General features: G+C 42.6%; 1 long non-coding RNA gene across 6 annotated transcripts in view; it reads right to left on the bottom strand.

Annotated features, from left to right (window-relative positions):
* Positions 1-20,953, bottom strand: part of LOC119237895 (uncharacterized) — a 138,280-nt gene that overhangs the window by 103,611 nt on the left and 13,716 nt on the right. For 3 of the 6 annotated variants that reach the window (XR_008553741.1, XR_008553743.1, XR_008553742.1), the window contains exon 4: positions 19,684-19,798. The exons of the other annotated variants lie outside the window; for them this stretch is intronic. This is a non-coding gene — a long non-coding RNA (uncharacterized LOC119237895). The remainder of the gene's footprint in view (positions 1-19,683; positions 19,799-20,953) is intronic. 6 annotated transcript variants of the gene reach the window in all.

Here is a 20,953-nt window from a genome sequence, read left to right as displayed (position 1 = left end):
TGTAGTTCTATGGCAATAGGCAAATTTACCCCCAAAAAAGATTGAAACCATTTGTAACACTATATCAAAGCTTGAGTGCAACAACTTCCTACAGTTTTGCTGCTTTTTACTTTTCAAATCGTTTTGCTTGTTGATCATTTTAGTAACTTGTACTTTTTTTTTTAAGATTTATTTATTTTTATACAAGAACCGGGGCACAGGCCAGATAGACTGATGAAGTATACTGCTGAGGGGAGCAGCGGGTAAGACAGCAGAGGTCTGCTGTGCCATGTGGGATTCTCTCCGGCTGCCGGGGATCGAACCCGCACTGCAGAGGCTGCAGACAGCTTCACCACGCTGTGCTCAACTGTCTGCGCCACCAGGGAGGTCCAGTAACTTGTACTTTTATCTACTCACTTTTTAAATAAAGTTACGAGTAAATTCAAAGTTTTAGAAAACTGAAAGGAATGCAAATGATTCTTGTCACAAGAGGTAATTTATGTTTGAGAGAGAGCAACTAACTAACTTGGAAAAGGACCATATTGCATCTGTTGAAGCAAATTCACTTCAGCATTCCTGACTGCTCCTGGGCTTCTCCTTTAAGCCAATCAAAACATCTTGTCACTCACTAACTCATGGATTAATGAGTTAAAGAAAATGTTTGGCATTCTTTCATTTTATATGAGAGCCGTGATTTACTTTTAATAAAATCCTTGAACACAGGTTTCCCTTCATCATTCTATTAAAGACTGAACTGAGTGATTTTGCTCTCCTCAGAGGAGGCAGAGGACAGGAGGTAGGTAATAGGGGTAAAGATGAGACGTGTGTATGTGTGCATGGAGGAGGGGCCATTACTATTGACTTCCAAAGTTAAAGTCTGTGTGAGAAGTGCTCTGCCAGGAGCCAGGGGAGCAACAAGTGAGTTGGGAAGGGAGGCAGAGAATTCAGACTTTTCTGAGGGAGATTCAGGGCCTAGCACAGACCAGGTGTCAGAGGGAGTCAGGTAAGCAGAGAGTGCGGAGTAGAGGCACTAAGAGGAAGCACAGTTTTTATAAAGGTTAGGGGAGGTTTTATGGGCTGTGTATCTCCCCCAAATTTATCTGTTGAAATCCTAACACCCAGTACCTCAGAATGTGACTCTATTTGGAGATAAGGCCTTTAAAGAGATATTAAAGGTAAATCAGGTCGATAAGGTGGGACCTAATCCAATATGGCTAGTGCCTTTATAGGAAGAGGTGATTAGACACAGACACACACAGAGGGGAGACCATGTGAGGACAGGGAAAAGGCAGGCATCACAGAGAAGCCTTCTTGAGAGTGGCTTCATGAGATACCAACCCAGCAGATAACTTGACCTTGGACTTCTAGCCTCCAGAATTGTGAGAAAATAAACTATTGTTTAAGCCATCCAGACTGTGGTGCTTTGTTATGGTAGCCCTGGCAAACAATACCAGAAAGAGTATGGGACTTTTGGAAAACCACAAATATTAAGGGTCCTATTGTGTGCTGCTAATCTCGCTTTTCTAGGTAAAATCAAGTGACTCATCAATAATTAATAAGTGCTTAATAAGTGAAACATTAGTTTCCACCATTTCCAGTCCAAGTACTATGTGTTCCGTGAGTTTCCATATTCATCCTACTTGTACTTTTATTATAAAACCATATTCAATTCATGTTGAAACTATGTTTCAACCATATTCATTATCTGTTTCCCTACCTCTGGACTAATAGCCCCTCAAAAGCAGAGACTATTGGTTGCAGATAGTAAGTGTCTAACAAGTGTTTGTGGAGCAAAGGATTAATGGGGAAAAGCAACTTTAAGCCAAAAGATAACTAAAGGAGCTTTTGTGGGGGGGGGGGTGGGTGGGAACTGCTTAGACATAACCAGCTAGAACTATTAAGTCAAGTTGTAGTGGCAGCTGGGCACCAGGGTAGAGTCCTCCAAAAGTCATTGCACATCTGCCCTGTCATGTCTCATTTAATCTGCACACCCCCTTGGCAATCATTTTGCAGGGATCTTCTGAGTTCCACAGCTCCAGGAAATCTACAGCCTCCTATCCCCGACATGAGCTTGATGCTGGCAGGGCAGAAGCTATCTGAAGTCAAAGCTTTGCTCACCAGGTATTATTTGTTATTGAAATGATTTATCTCTCCCCTTCTGAACTGCTTCTTGGGAGCTACTTGCTTGCTATATAAATAGTTTGTCCTTGGGCCTCCCTGGTGGCACAAAGGGTTAAGTCTCAGCACTATGAAGCTACCTGCAGCCACTGTAGTGCAAGTTCGATCCCCAGCCAGGGAGCTAGCCCACATGGTGCAGCAGACCTTTCCTGTCTCACCTGCTGCTCCCCTCAGCAGTGTATTTCGGTCAATCCACCTGTTCTGCTCCCGACTCTGTCTCTGATGAATGTTCTCACCTCCCCCAACCCCCGCACCTCTGGCCTACACCCCAATTCTTGTATGCGTAAATGAATAAATCTTTAAAAATAAATAAATAGTTCATCCCACAGGGGTCAGCAAACATTTTCTGTAAGAGGGTCTGATAGATACTTGAAGATATAGTCTCTGTTGTAACTATTTACTCTTCTGTAGTCCAAAACAGTCATAGAGAATACAGAAAGGAATGACTAGTGCTGTTTTCCAATAAAACTTTGGACTTTGAAATTGGAATTTTATATAGTTTCCATGTGTCACAAAATATTGTTGTTTTTTAATTTTTTCCCACCATTTAAAAATGTGAAAAATATTTCTTAGCGTGAGGGCTACACAAAAGCAGCAGCAAGTAGGATTTGGGTCTGTGGGCTGTAGTTTGCCTACCCCCACCTCCAAACCAGACAAAACAACCTTGTCTGCTTCCCTCCATGACTATCCCTTGTGCTTCAAATCGACTATTTCTAGATATCAGTGGACTCACTCATCAGGCGTTTCCCAGTCATCAGGCATCTCCCCACTCTCCTCAGAGGATGGGGAGAAAAATAATCAATTAGAAAAAAAAATAAGTAGCAAAAGGATAGAAGAAGACACAGTCAAGTTAAATCCAACAAAGCCTTGCCTGCAACCTGCAAAGCAGAGCTCAGCTTGGTTGCTGCTCAGGTCAAGTTGATTTGTCATTGGAAAAAAATGAGCTTCTTTCTCCCATCAAAGTAAATGTTCTCCTTTCAGAGAAGCTGAAGAAGATGTTGCTATGTCTGAGCCACAGAATTCTATTCTGTGCAACCTGCTGACCTCAAATTCAGTGGCTGCCTGTGAAGGGTTGGTCTGGGTCCCAGCGTGAGAGAAACAGGACTCACAACTGATACGATCTAATGTTATGCCAGTCTGCACAGAATTAGAAGAGGGATTATTGTGGATTTGTATTCCTTTGGGAATTAGGGTTGGCACTGGCTTAGCTTCAGCACAGTGGAGGTATTAACTGAAATGCATTTCTCTCTTAACAGCACATTCCATTTAGCCATGGTGACTTTGTCGTGACTTCTAAAGCAATTTCATCGGAATGAGTCAGCTGATTAAGGCTAACTTTCATGTCAGAGTTCTAGGCACGGAGACATGAAATGCACCATCGATCCTCCTGCTGCAAATAATGAAGCCAAACGGTGCAAGTTGGGCTAATGATTATTGGTTGAATTTTCAAGTGGGTCTCCTTCAGCCACCTAGATTCAGGACGATTCAGAGTAACAGAAAACATTGCAGGCAAGGTGGGGATGTTGTGCGCTTGCTGGAGGGCTCTCTCACGGTTTGTGATCAAGTCTGATTTGGAGTCTTTTCCTCTGCTCCTTACCTGTTTGGTCAATTCACTAAGCTTGATAGGAGCAAATATGAGCCGGTGCCCTTAACATGGCTTCCTTTGGCTGGCCCTCCCTCTGTGGAGAAGTCACCTCACCTTTGAGAGTTTCAGCATCCTCATCTGCAAAAAGGGGCTTAGAGTACAAACCCCTGGAGAGCTGTCAGGACTACATGAGTTAAGATATGTGTGGATGCCTCATAAATTCTCCAAAGATTGGCTTTCATTTTATCCTCTCTTCTTGCCTAGAATCCAATCAAGTATAGGTCCTATTCAGCTGCCTGCAAACTAGGGGATGGGCAGCTGAGCCAATTACCCAAGGAAGAATTGCTTTCTGCTCGTCTTGACGCTTGGCCCCATCAATAATCATGTATCAAAGGCTGTATGCACAGGGGAAGGAGATATTTGATTTACAGAAACTCTAATTTGTTAGAAAGGTCAGGACTAAAAATATTTTTATTTCTGATGCAATTCAATTTGTTAGTAGCCCCTGCCTTATCCTCACTGCCTTTCAGTCCTTCAAGCACACAGAAAATTCCCAACATGGTGCCATGCAAATAATCACTGTACATATGCCAGACTGGCCTTCCTAACAGACAGAGGTGGTCACCCTTATTCTGTGGGGGTACCGAGGTTTTTCTGCTATAAAATTACTAACTTGGGATGGATGCCTCAAACACCCCCACTTTGCAATTGTTCATTGAAACTAGAATCATCCCTTTTCAAATACAAAAATTCCTTAGAAAATTGGTATTTTGCTAACACCATTTAACACTTCATGTAAAATTTTGTTAATTTACATTAACACTTCATGTAAAATTTTACATTATTTTCTAAAGTAGGCAACTAAGGACATCTTTGAAACTAGTGCAATGGAGAGACAGAGAGCAGGATATATAGCAAAAGAATACCAGAGAGACCCAACATTTCCCTTCACAGTTTCATCTTGGATTATCTCTATTTATCCACATACTTTTAAAACAAATATTTACTGAACAACACATATAAATCAGGATTGTTTGTTATAGCAAGATATCAGGCAAATTTAAGCAAAAGAGGATTCCATTGCAGGGATATTGGCTCATTTACAGAATCACCCAGAAGGCAAAAGAGTAGGTCTCAGAAACAGGAAAGAGCAAGGGAGTTGAGGGTAAATGTAGGATCAAAGGCAAAATCCACATCAAAAAGCCAGCTAAGAAAGGATTTTGTAGTTCCCTCTGCCTGACCCTGGGTCATCCCTTGATGGACCCCTCATTGCCCTCCTGCTGCCCTAGATACGCAGCCCCCCCCAACTTGCCAAGTGGATCCTTGGCTATCCCTGCAGCTTTGTGTCAACTATGCCCTAAGAGCATTCAGATGAAATTGAATTGGTCAAGCTCAGGCCTCATGCTGGAGCCCTATTTGTATAGCCAGGGATGCAAAACTGCCATGTTTTCACCTCTTAAGTGGGAGGCATGCTTGATCTTACACCATGGCTCATTAAGTGGATAATTTTCCCTAATGTAGAAAAGGGTTGAAATGGTAGACTGTTCCCAAAATAGCAAATGCCCTCTGTTCACCTACTAAGTCTTAGGCACTGTGCCGGACTTCAGAGATAAGACACAGTCATGATCCTAAAGGAACAGATCATGAAAAGGCAGACAGACACATAAGGGGATAGCTACCCACTCCTGGTCATTAGAACAACATTTAATATCGTATAAAAAAGTGCCACGGGTGGGCCTCCCCGGTGGCGCAGCGGTTGAGCGCTGGGCTGCGAAGCTGCCCGCAGCCTCTGCAGCGCCGGTTCAATCCCCAGCCACTGGCAAGGTTCCCACATGGGGCGACAGACCTCTCCTGCCGCACCTGCTGCTCCCCTCAGCAGTGTACTTCATCAGTCTGCCTATTCTGCTCCCCACTCTGGCTCTGGTGAATTCTCTCACCCCTCCACGCTTCTGACTGTACCCAGTGCTTGTATAAATAAATAAATAAATCTTAAAAAAAAAAAAAAAATGCCACAGGATTCCACTGAGGGAGTGACTAACTCCCAGGAAGAGGAAAAGGCTACAGTGAGGAAATACCATCTGAAATCAGTCTTGAAGAATCAGTGGGATTTGTTTCCTGGAGAAGAGAAGGAAGTAATCCTTGTGTGCAAGGAAAGGTGGAAGAGAGGCTTGAGCAAAGGCATGCTGTTGTGAAAAGAAACGACTCAGACTTCTTGTTTGCAAACAGTTTCCACTCAATCTGGCCCACTTAACCCAAAAAGGAATTCATGAGGTGGATGACTGGTAGCTCAGAGTCAACAGAAAGGCTGGCAGGAATCAAAGGACTGGCGTCGAAGGCTGGAACTAGAGCCAAGGCCTCGCCCTAGGAATGACCTGTCACGACCCCGGTTCACTGGACACCAACCCCACTGTTGCCCCCAACTCAGAATACCTGTCCCCAACACAGAATGCAGAAGAAGCTGTTGGTGTCCCCTGCATCTTCCACAGTCTTTCCACCCAGACTCACTTGCTGGGATCCCCCAAATAGGAAAGGGGATTGTAAGCTGAGCAGTCACAAAAAATTTTACAGACATCCTCTGCAAAGGATATGACCCAATCTGGGAATATTGAGAAATTCCTCCAGTCAGATCCTACATGCGTGGAGAAGGTGATACAAGAGGAGCCTGGAGAGGAAAGGAACTTTCACAGGTTGGTGTGACCATCTCATTCATTTGAGCTTTCTCCGCTAGGTGTGAGAGTTAGTAGCACCAGTCAAAGTCATGTGACAGAAGAAGGCAGGAGCCTCTATTGGTGACTGAGGTCCAAGAAAGTGACTAGTTTAGGATCACACGGCTGACAGCACTGGTGTACTGCTTTCTGGTGACATATTTGACCACTAATCCACGTGGCCTTCCTTAAATGCTAATATTAGCCATTATCTTACTGTAGCATCAACGAGAGGTTGGTGCTATGCTAAGTCCTTTAAATACACTACCTCATTCCATTCTCCCACCAACCCTGCAAGATAAGGGTTTTTTTTATTCATCTCACACATCAGATCATTGAAGTTCAAAGGTATTTAGTAATTTACCGAACACCACAAGCCTGGAAAGTGGTGGAGGCAGGATTTGAACCTGGCTTAACCATTGAGCCTGTGTCCTTCATCCAACACCATCCCACAAAATAGACCCTCAAGGTAACAACATCTAAGTTCCCTTTTTTTCTTCACCAAACAAATAAAATTATTTCATTTTTAAAGACTTATTGTATTTATGCATACGAGAGTTGGGGTATAGGCCAGAGGCGTGTGTGTATGTGTGTGTGTTGGGAGGTGGGGGTAAGAAGATTCACCGGAGACAGAGTGGGGAGCAGAACAGGTGGAATGACTGAAATACACTGCTGAGGGGAGCAATGAGCGAAACAGGAGAGGTCTGCTGCAACATGTGGGCAGTGCCCTGGCAGGGGATCGATCTCATGCTGTAGTGGCTGGTGATAGCTTGATAGTGCTGAAACTTGACCCCCTGTGCCACCAGGAAGGCCCCCAAATCAAATTATTTTAGATTTCTTCATAAGATCTGTGACATTCTTTTAATAGTACTATTTATGTTCTCTTAGTCTCAAGATCAATAACTTAGAACTAATTGGGCCAGATTTTTGGTGAATAATCAATGCATGTGTACAATTGTGTGTACACACACACACACACACACACACACACACACAGAGAGAGAGAGAGAATCCCTTGGTCTAATCACCCTGGAAAGGGTTCTTCTCCAAGTTGCAGCTTACAAGAAATAGGAAAATAGGGACTACTATGACTCTGAACACTACAAAGAATTTGAATTTATTTCAGGAATACAAATGTGCAAACTTGTCCCAGAAGGGCCAAAGACCTCTGAAGTTTTCATGGCTCCCAAGGCCTGGGAATTGCTGGAATATTACAAATCCTTGGAGAAAGTTTAAGCTGTACTCCACTTTTGACCACTGAATAACAAGAGGAGACCACATAGTTACCGCGAGCGTGTCCACCTGGACACACTCCCTACCGACTATTTTCCTTATTTAGCATCAGTTCTGGTCTGCCCGATGAACCCTGTTTTGAACAAGTATAAAATGTGGCTGGCTTTGATGTTCCTTTCCCACTTATGATAGCAAATACAATTTTAAGATCTTATATATTTAGAAATTTAAAATTTCAAAATAAACAACCAATAAATACAGTCATTTTCTTTTGCTCTTTTATGAGCAACACTTATATACTACACAGAGGTTAAATTTTACTGATACATTTTAGATCAAGTGAGCACTGAGATAAGCTTAGAAGCCATTAATCCAGGGCTAACAGCACTGTGCTGGTTGTTTATAACAATGCTATGATAAAAATACTATTACACCATTTTATAGAGGAAGAAACCAAGGCTCATTGAAACTAAATCATTTGCACAACATCATGAAGTTGAAAAGAGAGAGAGCTGAGATTTGAATTGGGAGACTAGTTTCCAATTGGCTTCCTATTATTTGACACCATCTACAAATTAGTATCTAATTGATGATTTTAAAAAGTAGTCTGTTTAATGCAGTCACATTTTCAAACATGGATTCTGGAGGTGGTGCTTGCCATAATCAAGGTGCTTGTGACTCTGGGAGATTTGTGTCTGCGTGAGATGTCGGGAGGACGAAAATATTTTTAATTTTCCTCTTCCAGTTCCCAGGACTGCAGATCAGTCCAGGATCCTCCCTGTTGTTTTCTATTTCTACTCCTTTTTGTCCTTCATTGCTTTTCTCCTTCACTTGTCCCTTCTCTCTCTACGCCGTCCCCCAAGCCACAGCAAAAATTCTCACTTGCAATGATTTTATCCTCTAAGTTAAAAAAGAAAATAAGAAAGGTCATAAATTACTTCCTTGGCCAAGGGTACCCAGCATCTAGGATTCATATTTCAAGAGCTCATCCTGAAAGAAAATGAAGGCCCCTCACATGCAGTGGACCTTTCTGCTACTACAGATCTTGTAGCAATAATTATACCTTCCAAAATCCCCATTTCAAGAATCCCACTCTGTCACGCTCACATCCTATCTTTTGAGTGAGAGCCTTCCCAGTGCCCACCTTCTTTTACTTTCCTGTCTTTATTGCAAAAACATAATTATCCCATGGATCTGACTATATGAACCCCACTTCTTATCTTGGCCCCTCTGGGTCTGCTACTGACTAGGCAAATTGCTTTACTGAGCTTCCAAATGGGTATCATAATGGCACCTGTTTCATAGGGCCATGGTGTGAGTTAAAGAAATATTTAGGCAACCAATTAGAAAGCACTCAGCAAATGATCCTTTTTTACATTTTGAAAGGACAGTTTTATTAGGAAAAGGAGGAAGCATACCTGCATAGTCACAGGCGGGCAGGAGAGCTGCTCGGTAAATGATTCTTATCCTAAGTAAACTCTGATCAGGTGAAAATGGCTTTGGGGAACCATATGGTTTACTGCTGAACCCCACTGTAACTAGATTTCGAGGAATCGGTACAGCTGGATCTGCGGTGAAGAGTCCCCCTGCAGGAGCTGGTGAAGCTAATATCTTAAGGGGCTGCGTTCCATGTGCACACCAGCCTCACCCCCTTTTCTAGGAGCACAGCACAGGCAGAACTTTCAGAGGCAGCGCATGCCAGACAAGAGCTAGGAGCTCAATGGCACAGCAGCTCTGTGATGTGGGCTCTTTCAGATGCAGAGAGGCTGATTCCAACCCTCACTTCAATCCCTGAATTTATGAAAAGAAAAGCATCAAGGCCTAATTGTGAGTGAAGGCAACAGGAAAGCATTTGACTTTTTCATCAGATTTAGAGAAAGTCCAACAGAAATTGATCTTTCTTTTTTTTTTTCTTTTTTTTAAAGTTATTTATTTATTTATTTTTTTAATAGAGGCATGCTTTATTTATTCGTTTGCTGGTTTGTTTGTTTGTTTTGTTTATACAAGCACTGGGTACAGTAGAAGCGCGGGAGGGTGAGAGAATTCACCAGAGCCAGAGCGGGGAGCAGAGCAGGCAGAAGGACCGAAGTACACTGCTGAGGGGAGCAGCGGGCGGCAGGAGAGGTCTGCGCGCCATGTGGGACCCTCCTCCGGTGGCCGGGGAGCAGCCGGGGATTGAACCGGCGCCGCAGAGGCCGCGGGCATCTTCGCAACCCAGCGCTCAACCGCTGCGCCACCGGGGAGGCCCAGAAATTGATCTTTCAATAAAAGAATGCTGAAGTTTCTTTTAGCTGTACCATCTCCAACCCTGCCTCAGGCGATGTCAGTTTCTGTTGACAGGCAACTCCATCATGGAGATGGGGTGTCTTTACCACCACTAGTGCTTCCCTAGGGGCTGTGAAAAGACACTACCCATGGGGGTGTGATAGCTATCTTCTAGTGTCTGGAAGACCAAGCGGACAGTGAAAGGGTCAGAACAAGATCCCATGGGTTAAAATTACAGGAGAGATTTGTTTTTCACTTAACCCAATAAAGATCTTTGTAAGTCTCCCAAACAACCGGCAGATAGTACTATGATAGAAAGGTTACATGTAGGATGCTTTCCAGATCTAATCTGCTAGCAGTCATAGACTGCCTTGAAGAGGGGGATAAGGATTCTGCACACCGAAGGATCAGAAGTCAAACAGATGTGTGATGCTTTTTGAATGTCAAGAGTGTTTTTTTATGAGAACAGGACAAATCTGAGGAAGCTTAGATAGGCATGGATTGAAGCCTTAGGGAACACAGCTTCTGCTGGAGTCCCACATGAAATGCCCCCTGAGCTGTAACTGCCTTGGTTCACAAACCTGGTCCCCTGTGCAATCCTCACAGCCACACATACTCGGCCAGACAAGTTCTTCTAAAATCCCTCTTCCATGAGGATCTGCAGTAACTTTCACAAAGGGTGACTTTCAGAAAGTTACCTTTCAATCCTGATCGAGAGGACCACAATCCTTGGCTACTGTCTCATTTCCCACCATAGTAGTCGCTACACCCTCATTGACACTCCAAAACTGTGATCGGCTAGGGAACTTTTCTCCACTTCCCACTGCTGATCAACATGATTTCTTAGGATCCTGATTTTAACATAAGGGAGGTAAAAAACGGATTAAGCTTCCAAAGCTTAAATTTAATTATTGTTGTTATGGGAGTAAAGTATAAACAGCTCTTTCCTGGTTCAAAGGGGGTATTCTGATTAAGGTTCTTGTAGATCCCCAAAGCCCTTCACTAATTGCAAGGATTCCTAATTTCTTCCCTGTTTCAATTCCTTCCATCATCTTAATTACCTATTTGCCAAACAAATCAGGAGGAGAAAAAGAAAATGGGAATGAAGGAATCACTATCAGTATCATGTTGATCCTCATTCGGAGATGTTTGTCTCTACCTATCCTCCTTGGGGATCTTCAGCCCCTGTGTGACATTATTTCATGGATTCCTCCCCTTAATTTACCTTCTGGCACCAAGATTATCTCTTCAATCCTCCCTAACATCCAGCTTCAACAGACCAGACAAAGGCAAACTTTACATAAGTGCTAAGTATTAACTAGGCAGAAGACAAAGGCAAACTAGTCTAAGAAGAAAGAAACTAAACGAGGACAGTTTGCTTCGGTGTGTAAATAAGGAAATGCAGAATGAAACGGGAGGTCAGTGAGTTTGATGGTGGAGAACAAAGGGAGAAACATCAACCCGCAGTTATAGCTCTATCCCGTCAGCTTAACTGAGGAGCCCAGTGTAGACCTCCCAGTTCTATCCAAAGCCCATGCAATGCAAGCAAATGCCCACTGTTTGTTATAGATTAGCATTTTAGCTCAGAATTCCTGGAAACTCGTGAAGGCTCCTTTAGTCTGGATAGAGGAAGCTCAATTGGCTTGCTCCTTGACTCCTTTTCTCTTGCTCTATCGTGGGACTGTTCTCTTGCTCTCTGTACTGCATGGACTTCAGCCATAAAACTGCAGCCTTCTCATAAGAACTGGCACAAATCCCTTTCTCTTGGACTCCACCCTGGTTCTTCTTCCAGGCCCCCCAGAAAGGAGGGCAGGATTCTCCCCATAAGGGCTCAGATGAATCTCTGTAATAATTTATATTAATTACATGTCATGCCAGGGATTATTCTTGAGAGCTTTATGTGCCTGAATTTATTTAATTCTGACAGTTCATACATCCATCCTATGAGCTAAATACTATTATAATCCACATTTTACATGGACAAAACTGAAGCTCCAAATTAAGTGAGTTGTACAAATTTGGAAAACTGGCATGTAGACAAAGTGGGACTTCAATCCTGGAGTTCCGAGGCCACACTCAGCTGTGACTCAGGAGTGAAGGGAGTGATCCAGAAATGCATTTCCCTGGTCCCCATGGTCCATATGGGTTGGACAAGGACAGCACAGTGTCCATGTCGTGGAGTAAAGCTCCCTTTCCCCATAGTCAACAGTGGTCCTCACACTGGGAAATGAGAGCCCCCTATGCTGCTGTAGAGCCTTCCAAGCGTGACGTGGGTGCAGTCCATTATAATAGTTTGAAGGGAACTCCTTGTCCTCACTGTTCATGGGTATTTCCCTAAAATTGATCATCTCAAGAATTTACCACTGAGGGACAGGCAGACTCACCCTCCCACCCAGCTTCCATAACAGTCCTTACAGTTTCCAATAGAAAACAAAACACACCTTTCATCCTTCCTTCCCAAACATTAATGAGGTGAATTTGCCCCAGCTGTAAACCTCCAGGGTGCCAAATAACTGGATATTTCAGAGCTGAGAAAGTAAATAACTCTAATGACTGAATACACAATTCTTTTGGAAAGCAAATGTTTACAATTCTTTGCTTTCCACAAAATGGAAACTCTACCTAATAAAACTGATGGATTCATTACAGATAATTGTTGATGCTAACACACTATATGATTTTTGGCAGGTAATTCATGAGTTCAAGAACTGAGTGATACCACAGTCGCAGATATTTATGTAAATAACATCATTTGGTGCTCCTATCAGTCAGCATCTTTTCTGTCCTCTTTCCACTAATGTCAGTAGCATTTCCCCCCTAGTTGTGACAATCGAGTGTCTCCAGATATTGCCAAAAATCTGGGGGAAGAGGGGAGCAAAAGCACCCCTACTTGAGAATCATTGTTTTAAAGGGTATTTTAGCGTAAAGTTATAAAGATCACAAATGACTGACATGAAAAACAATAAGCATAACACTTAGGAATTGGGGTTTTAAAACTTCTGAGCCTATTCTTACTTGCCTTAGGCAAGACAGTTCATTTCTCTAAGCCTGTCTCTTTATCTGTAAATGGGCATACAATTTATTAGCGTCCTATAGAGTCGCTGTGAGCCTTAGTGAGAATATGTATGGGAGCCTTTGCAGTCTGACACACAGTAATCTATCAACAAATCCTAGACATTCTTAAAACAGTGATTCTCAACACTTTTTTCAGTATGTACTTTTCCTTCACAGGCTTCTTGTCTATCGCATCATCTTTGTAAACTCCTCTCCTCTGTCTGACATTCAGACCTTTTATAATCTGTCCCGCACTAGCTAACCTCCTTATAAAAAAAAAAAAAATTGCACACCAGACTTAAAATTATGCAACCTAATTTCTTATCTGAATCTAGTTCTGTGTTTTGTCACCAAAGACCTCTGTGAACCCTTGGCCTAGTTCCTCGAGCATGTGCACGTGTATGTGTGAGTGTGTGTGTGTGTGCACGTGTGTGTTTGGGAGACAATCTCAAATCGTCTCTTTAAACTTAGGAGAAGAAGGAACAGGAAAAGGAAAGAAGAGGAGGAAGGAGTGATAATTTCATAGACCTGAGCATCAAATTCTTTTCTAGACAGGGAGAACCCATGCCGTTTTTTCTATTACAGACCACACTCTCCCTGCCTTTATTCATGCTGCCGCTGCTCTTCTCTGCCAATTCTGACTCCTTCAGAGCCCAGTTTAGATTCCATCTCTCCTCTTAAACTTGGTCTGTCTCTCAGTTCTCTCAATTTCATTAGCATTTGTGGTCTGTTCCACGCAGTTTGGCACTTAGTTATATACTATCACATCCCGTTGGTCTCCACTTATTTCTTGTGTCCATCATCTGGCCCCATTGATTTTATGACTTCCTTCGGGTACAGAGTACATCATATCCTTTTTCAGTGTGAGTGTGACACCAAAACTACCTCACAGTGTGGAATGAATACTGGTTAATCAGTTAATTGTCTGGATCATTATATTTTGGCTACACATTAAGTGTGTGTCCTAGAAAAGTTTCTCTAGAAATTATCATGGGGCTTGAAAATAAATAGCCACTCAAAGTTATACAAGCGTAATCAGGGCTATGTCATGGAAATTCCCCAGTTGTTTCACATTTAATGTGCCCTTCCGTGACAGAACAGCGACAGGAGGCACAGGGAGCATTAGATACCCAAGCTACTCTTGTTCATGTACTTTTATAGGCTCTAAGAGCACTCTCCTAAGTAATTCTCTCAATTGTGGTTCATTAACAGCCGTTAACAATCCCCCTCTGGCCTTAATTAATTACCTGGCCTTGGAGTTAAAGAGGGAAAATGGTTGTCAAGGGCATTATTTGCTCAATTACCCAAAAGTCATAGATAATGTGTGGTAATGAATTGGAAGATGGAACACCCAGCCCTTCTCCAATGCGCCATCTATAAAACCTTGCTCTGACCTTTAAGGTGTGTAGTATCAGCCCTCAGAAGGCATGTGCATTCAGGGGGACCCCAAGTGAGATAAGAGGATGTAATATCTTCATTTTCCTTTTAGCAGAAACACTCTAATTCCACATTAATGATGTGGCTCAGCTTTTTAGATAATTCAAGGACAAATTGTTCAGGCCTCTTGCTTTTCTCACATTATCTACTCCTCCTCGGTCTGCTTTTGGGTCATTTCCTGACTACTTCATAGTTGACTCTGTCCATAGGCTCACCAGGCCCTATATGGTATCATTAGCTCTCCATTCGAAGACCTGCCTGCTATAAAACTACATTTTACCTTTGTGTGCATCTAAAAATTATGTTCTATTAGGCTTGGGTTTGCGATTATAGAAAGGAATGATGTGTCTTTTTTAAAAAAACGTAGTCATCATTTGACAAGAGTTCACTCTGATCCCACTTAAGATAGTTGCTAAGGAGATACTAGATGCCCTTTTAGAAGGAACAGAGATCCAGGAGGTAAAGAGCTAAGGTGAAGAGAAGGAAGTGAGAGGCCAACCACCTCTTCTCCGGGAGAAAAAAAGAAATCACAGCATTTCTTGCTGATGTGCTCTTTTTTTGCCAGAGATCTTTCTCTTACTAGTTGAACCAAATGATGGAAAGCAAATATTTCCGATTAAATCAGAAGTTGTCAGTGGTTTTTGGATTCCTTCTGTCCAACAATAACAGATCTTGAACAGTCACTACATTTGGGATCCTAAAACAATTGTAATTCTAGGGTCAAGGGTAGTTGAAATGGGGTTGGATTCAATAGTGATTGAAAATCGCTTTGGAATGCACACCAATTGAACTGTTCTAATTTTAATTTAAAATTTAAAAATATAATTATAAGGAAATGGTCGTGTAAAGTTGCATGGTATGGATAAGAGTAGAGGCATATCAACCTGCACTGATAGCCCTTAAGGATCCTTGATTTTGTGGTGGCAGAGGGGCATGTGAGGTGGTATGAGTGGGTGTGTGCTTGAGTGTGGTTGGTATGTGTATGGTATGTATAAGTTTAAGTGAGTCTTTGTGTGATGTGTGTGTGTGTGTGTGTGTGTGTGTGTGTGTAAACTTCACTCAGAAGTAACTCCTGAGCAGAGTCTTGAGGGAAGAGCAATATACGTGGCTAAATCACATTTGGTCATTAAGGTCAAGAGGTATCATCGTGTCACCTGTCATAGTTTGGCACATCCTTGAAGGTAGAAACATGAATCTGGAACCTCTCCAAGTTCCTCCAGTTTTGATGACTTCATGGTCTTAACTCTAGATTTAATTATCTGCAGTCCATAAAGGCTACAACACTGAAAGCTAAATAATACTTTTTGTATGCTTTCCTTTCAAATGTCTGATCTCTGTAGATCACCTTTCTGTGTCAGAGGAAACCATGTTGACACGCACAGTAAGAGTGAAGCATCACCAGGAGCTTCCCTGCTGCTACCCACTGAGGAGAGTAAGCACTGAGACACTGATGGGCATCAAGGCCCGGCCCACTGGGAGCGCTTGCACAGGGCTCCCTCACTGTGGGCTAGGATGAAAACACACATTCTGACCCCGGTAGGCATCAGGCATCTAAGAAACTTAACTGCTGTATTGTGAGGTGATTTTTGTCCCTCAGTCCCCAGTACCTGTCTTGTTCTGAGTGCCATCACTGGAGGTCTGGCACAGCGCCACAGTGCCCCATGCTGCTTTTCTCAGTAAACTCATATATTTGCAGTTTACAAAATCATCAGTTCATGCCATAGTCCATTTGGATAACTATAACAAAATTACCACAGACTGGGTAACTTAAAACAAACATTTGTTTTTCAGTCTGGATGCTGGGAAGTCCAAGATCAAGGTGATAGGGGCTAGGGAGTAAGGGAGGACACCTTACCTAGTACAGGAACCTGCACATACACACCTAGCACAGGCTGCATGTACACCCTATATGACGAATGATGTGTGTTTAGTTCTTGATTTGAACTGAGATTCCTGCCCTGATGATGCCCCTCTTCCTCCCTCTCCCCTTGCACTTTTTATCTACCTATACATAATCCATTTGTGTAAACTGCTAGACTGTGGCAGGTGGATTAGCTAAAGTGTTGGATATCAATAAGGACCGACCCAAGGAAGAAATTATCCCCAGCATTGACTCGAACACACCCCTCAAAGAAATATCCAAGTTCAGTAAAGATAGGTAAGTGGACTCCAGTGAAAGATGGGGAGCAGGGAACTGGGACTGATGTTGGAGACTCAAATTCTGGGGTCTTTGAAATCATATACCCAGTTGAGAGGATAATAACCTTTGGCAATAGCAGCCCAACAGGAGCAGTTTCAAAGACTGGTTCTACTTCATATTTTTATGAAGACCACCTTTTCCCTGTAAGCCCCCCAAAAAACTTAGACTTGTTCTATCATGAGGTCAGTGGAGGACTAAAGCTTCTACAAATAAGTCTCTCCCCTTTTTTGATGTCATTTTGGTTATCATGATAATTAGAGGTGTGACCAAACAGCAAGGAAACCCCAACTTCAAAGAATTTAGTTAAGGTTTGTGGCTTGTAATAATACGGTCACCAAGATGATCAATGATCCCTGTTTCAGAGTATGAAGCTCACTCTCATATAGAGCAGGACTGGCCTGTGTAGCCATGAGGACTGTGCAGAAATGATGGAATGAAATGTCCTAGGCTAGGTCATAAAAGACGCTGCAGCTCCTGCCTTTCCCTCTTGCTAAGATTACTAGCTATGGGGAAAGCCAGCAGTCATAGTTATGAGGACACTTAGGAAGCCTATGGAGAAGCCCATCTGAGTCGGAGCTGAGGGCTCCTGTGAATGGCCTTCATCACATGAGTGAACCATCAGAGAAGGGGATCCTCTAGTCCCAGGCAAGCTCAAATGACTGCAACTCAGCTGACATCTTGAACCCTTGACTGTGATGTCATGGGAGACCCCAAGTGAGAATCACCCATGGTTTCACGCATATGCCTGCCAGCTAGTGCTTGTTATTGGCTAAGACTTTTTGGTTTATACTTTTCTAGGCTCATGATGAGAAAATGGAAGCTACAATGCCTTTTTAAAGTCAGCTTAGAAATTCAGTCATAGGGTTAGTCCAGGTTCAAGGAGAGGGGAAAATCCACCTCTCCATGGGAGGAGTGTCAAAGTCACACCTCGACATGGCCTGCAGCTTGAGAACTATGGTTTCACTGTGACTATCTCTGGAAACATCTATGCCTCAATTTGAATTCTTTTAGGAAATCTGATCAAGCCTCTAGTTCTCACTTACGAGTTCTTTCCCTATTCCATAACTGTAGATGTTAGAAATGCCTTTATAAAATCTGTCTTCCCTACAGTCATACCCATTTTCTCTCATATCCTTTAATATGGCACAGAATAAGTCTATACTTATACTACTTTATACCAAAAGACTGAAATAGCTAAATATCTATTTGTACTATTTATAACATTCGAGTAAATTCTTTTAATAGAGTCTGCATCAGTAGTTTGGCCTCAAACTTTTCCACCCTAACCATCAGCTTACCATGGGAAGAACCTTCCTTCCACTGCATCATATTTCCTGGCTATTCTTCTTCTCAAAGGCTGCACTGCTTGTAACAAGTCTCCTCAAAGTCATGTTTCTCTTTCAAGGTTCTCCCTAGGAGAGCCTCACTCTACTCCTTCCACCACATCTCTCCTCCTCGCAGAGGGCTGCCCACTGTCTCCTGTCCATTATTCTTATTGTGCCTTTTGAATCATTTGTTTTTTGATGACCCTGAAGCCCTATTAGACAATCCCTCAAGACCCAGCACACCCTCACCTTCCATGTGGAGTCTTTCTGAGCACACTAGTCCTGACCAATGTCATGTTTCTCATATGTGGAGTGGTGACCTGTTGCAGCCAGGACAGCACTTAAATGCTCTTTAGTTTTTCTGCATATACCACACTGCTCTTCCCACCTAGACTGCACAGGGCTCCACTGTAGACTGCACAGGGCTCCAGTGTGTAAAGACTGACTCAGCACACCATCACAGTGCCTGCAGTAAGCACTGTTAGCATACTTACGGGAGCATTGACAAAGAAGGATGTTCAGTGAGATGGGAAGAAGCAAAGGTGCAGTAAGGTCATTAAATGGAGGCTAGATGGAGAAGAGACAGGGTCAGAGACTGAATTCTGTCTCCCCAAAATTCACATATGAAGCCTTAAACCTCAGTACCTCAGAATAGAACTGCATTTGGAGACAGGGTCTTTAAAGAGCAATTAAGTTAAAATGGGTGCTTTAGGGTAGGTCTTGATCCAATCTGACTGTATCCTTAGAGGAGATAAGCACACACGGTGAGATGCGGGGTGCGTGTGCACAGAGGAGAGAACTAGTGAGGACATGGCATGAAGACAACCAACTGCAAGTCAAGGAGAGAGGTCTCATGGAAAACTAAAAGCTGCCACCACATTCATCTTGGTCATTTAGCCGCTGAACAGTGAGAAAACAAACCCCTGTTGTTTCAGTCACTCAGTCTATTTTGTAAGCTTGCCCTGGCAGACCAACACAGACAATAATGGACAAATACTAGTAAGCTAGTCATTTGAAGAAACAAAGTAAGAGTACGAGGCTACAGTACAAAGCAGATATAGAAGGAGCCAATCTTCTTACAGTTTCACCCTTGGTTCCAAAGTATTTGGAGGGAAAGAGCATCCCCATGAACCCTCTGAGAATATGAATTGTGCCAATTCTGGATCTGGATGGCTGCCACTACCCAGATACCTGGTGCTGAACTACGGACCATGTGTCTAAGTTTTCTCCTGTTATAGACCAATATTACTGTCTAGTAATTCTTGTTTGTGAGCACTTTGACTCTGTATGTGTCCTGGTTTATATGGTCAATTACGTGGTCATCCTTTATAGTTCAGTTGGGATAACAGGCCTCTCTACAGGAAACCTTTCAGCTGAAACTAGAAAGCCAACCAACAGTTTCTCAGGATGATTTACTGAAGGACTAAAAGAGGGAAGTGTCAGTGGCTCTCAGCAGCCTCAGCCAAAGCAAATGAGAATGCAAATTAAAAGCAAGATTTTGGAGATTACTGTAGAACTTTGTACCACACACTAACACACACACCATCAGCCTAGAAAACCTCCACCATCCCCACGTCTACGTGCATGTGGCTTACTCTATGCCTAACCGCTCTTCCTCATTCTGTCGAAGGGTTTCTAAAGGATTTTAAATTTTGTGATTTCTCTCATTAGGCCTGCTTTCTAAAGAAATTCACTTTTACTTGGTCCCATCTGCATAAATACCTGTGGGTCTAGGAGGCGATCCCATGGGGTAATGGATCTTCTCTCCTTCATTTTCTGCCTCTGCACAGAAGGGAACATTTTCCCTTTTCCCAAGTAAACTTGCTGACAGGCAGAACTGGATACAAAGAGTAAAAAATTTAAAGCAGCTGTAAAAGAGAGTAGATACTAAATGTTCTTTCTACATATACACAAAATAAATTAAAATTAAGTGATTATGGATGTGTTAACTAAACTGAGTGTGGTAATCACGTATATACAAGTATCCAGTCATCATAGTGTACACCTTAAACTTACCAATGTTATGTGTCATTTATATCTCAATAAAGCTGGAAAAATAAAAGAGCAGTTGTAATGAGATGACCAGCAAGAACAGAGGCTTAAGAAAAAAAAAAAACTTTATATGAAATAACAGGAATCTAAGAAAGTGGACTCCTATTTCTATTTTCAGCATCTCAGGTTAACACAGGTTGAGTTCATGATGTTTTCGTATAGCTCCCCAGCAATTCAGAAATGGCAGGGCTCAGACTAGTAGAGATGTACTTGCTGCAGATTTGGAAGGGACGAGGAGCTGAGCCTGGGGACTGGGCTGGGTCCCCAGGCTGCAGATATGCAGGAAAGTAGTAGTATATCTGGGATTCTATTGTACCCCGGGCACATGGCAAATTTCACAGGTCCTTTCCTTGTCAGATTCACCAGTTTGAATCAACTGCTCAATTTCGGTGCCTAGCAGGCTTTTTTTTTTTTTTTTAATTGAAGTAACCCCAAAGGTTCAATGATGGAAAATGAGCCATATTAGAGTAGGGAATCATTTAAGAATCCTGAATTCCATTTCACCCCTGGTGTTTATGCTTTCCATGGGAGAGATAAAAATGTGTAGGTTCAGAAAAGGGAAATTTCTGAAACCCTATTGGGAAAGTTTGAGATTGTTTCCTGCTGTTAACGGATTGTTAAAGACCAAGGAATCAGCTCAAACAGAGGTCTACTTTTTGGATGACTGGTGATTGTCATTAAGAGACTTTATGTCAACCTTTTTAAGTTAGTGAAGACTGGTAGAGACATTCTGAAGTTCCAGCTCCACTTTCTTCTCTACAAACATTTTCTCAACATATGACTTTCATGGAGTTATTTAATTATTTTCTCAATGTTATTTAATTATTCAAAAACCTGACTCATGAATGCTTCACAAGCTTCAGCAACTGACGTGTGCGTGTTTGTGCGTGCAGTCACGATGCATGTGTACATATTTTCATGGGCACCCATAGGATAACTC

This window comes from Talpa occidentalis, unplaced genomic scaffold (assembly GCF_014898055.3).
Source record: "Talpa occidentalis isolate TD23 unplaced genomic scaffold, MPIMG_talOcc4v2.1 talOcc4.11, whole genome shotgun sequence".
Classification (NCBI taxonomy): domain Eukaryota; kingdom Metazoa; phylum Chordata; class Mammalia; order Eulipotyphla; family Talpidae; genus Talpa; species Talpa occidentalis.
The sequence above is the reverse complement of the archived record's forward strand: the minus strand, read 5'-3'. Positions and strand labels throughout refer to the sequence as shown.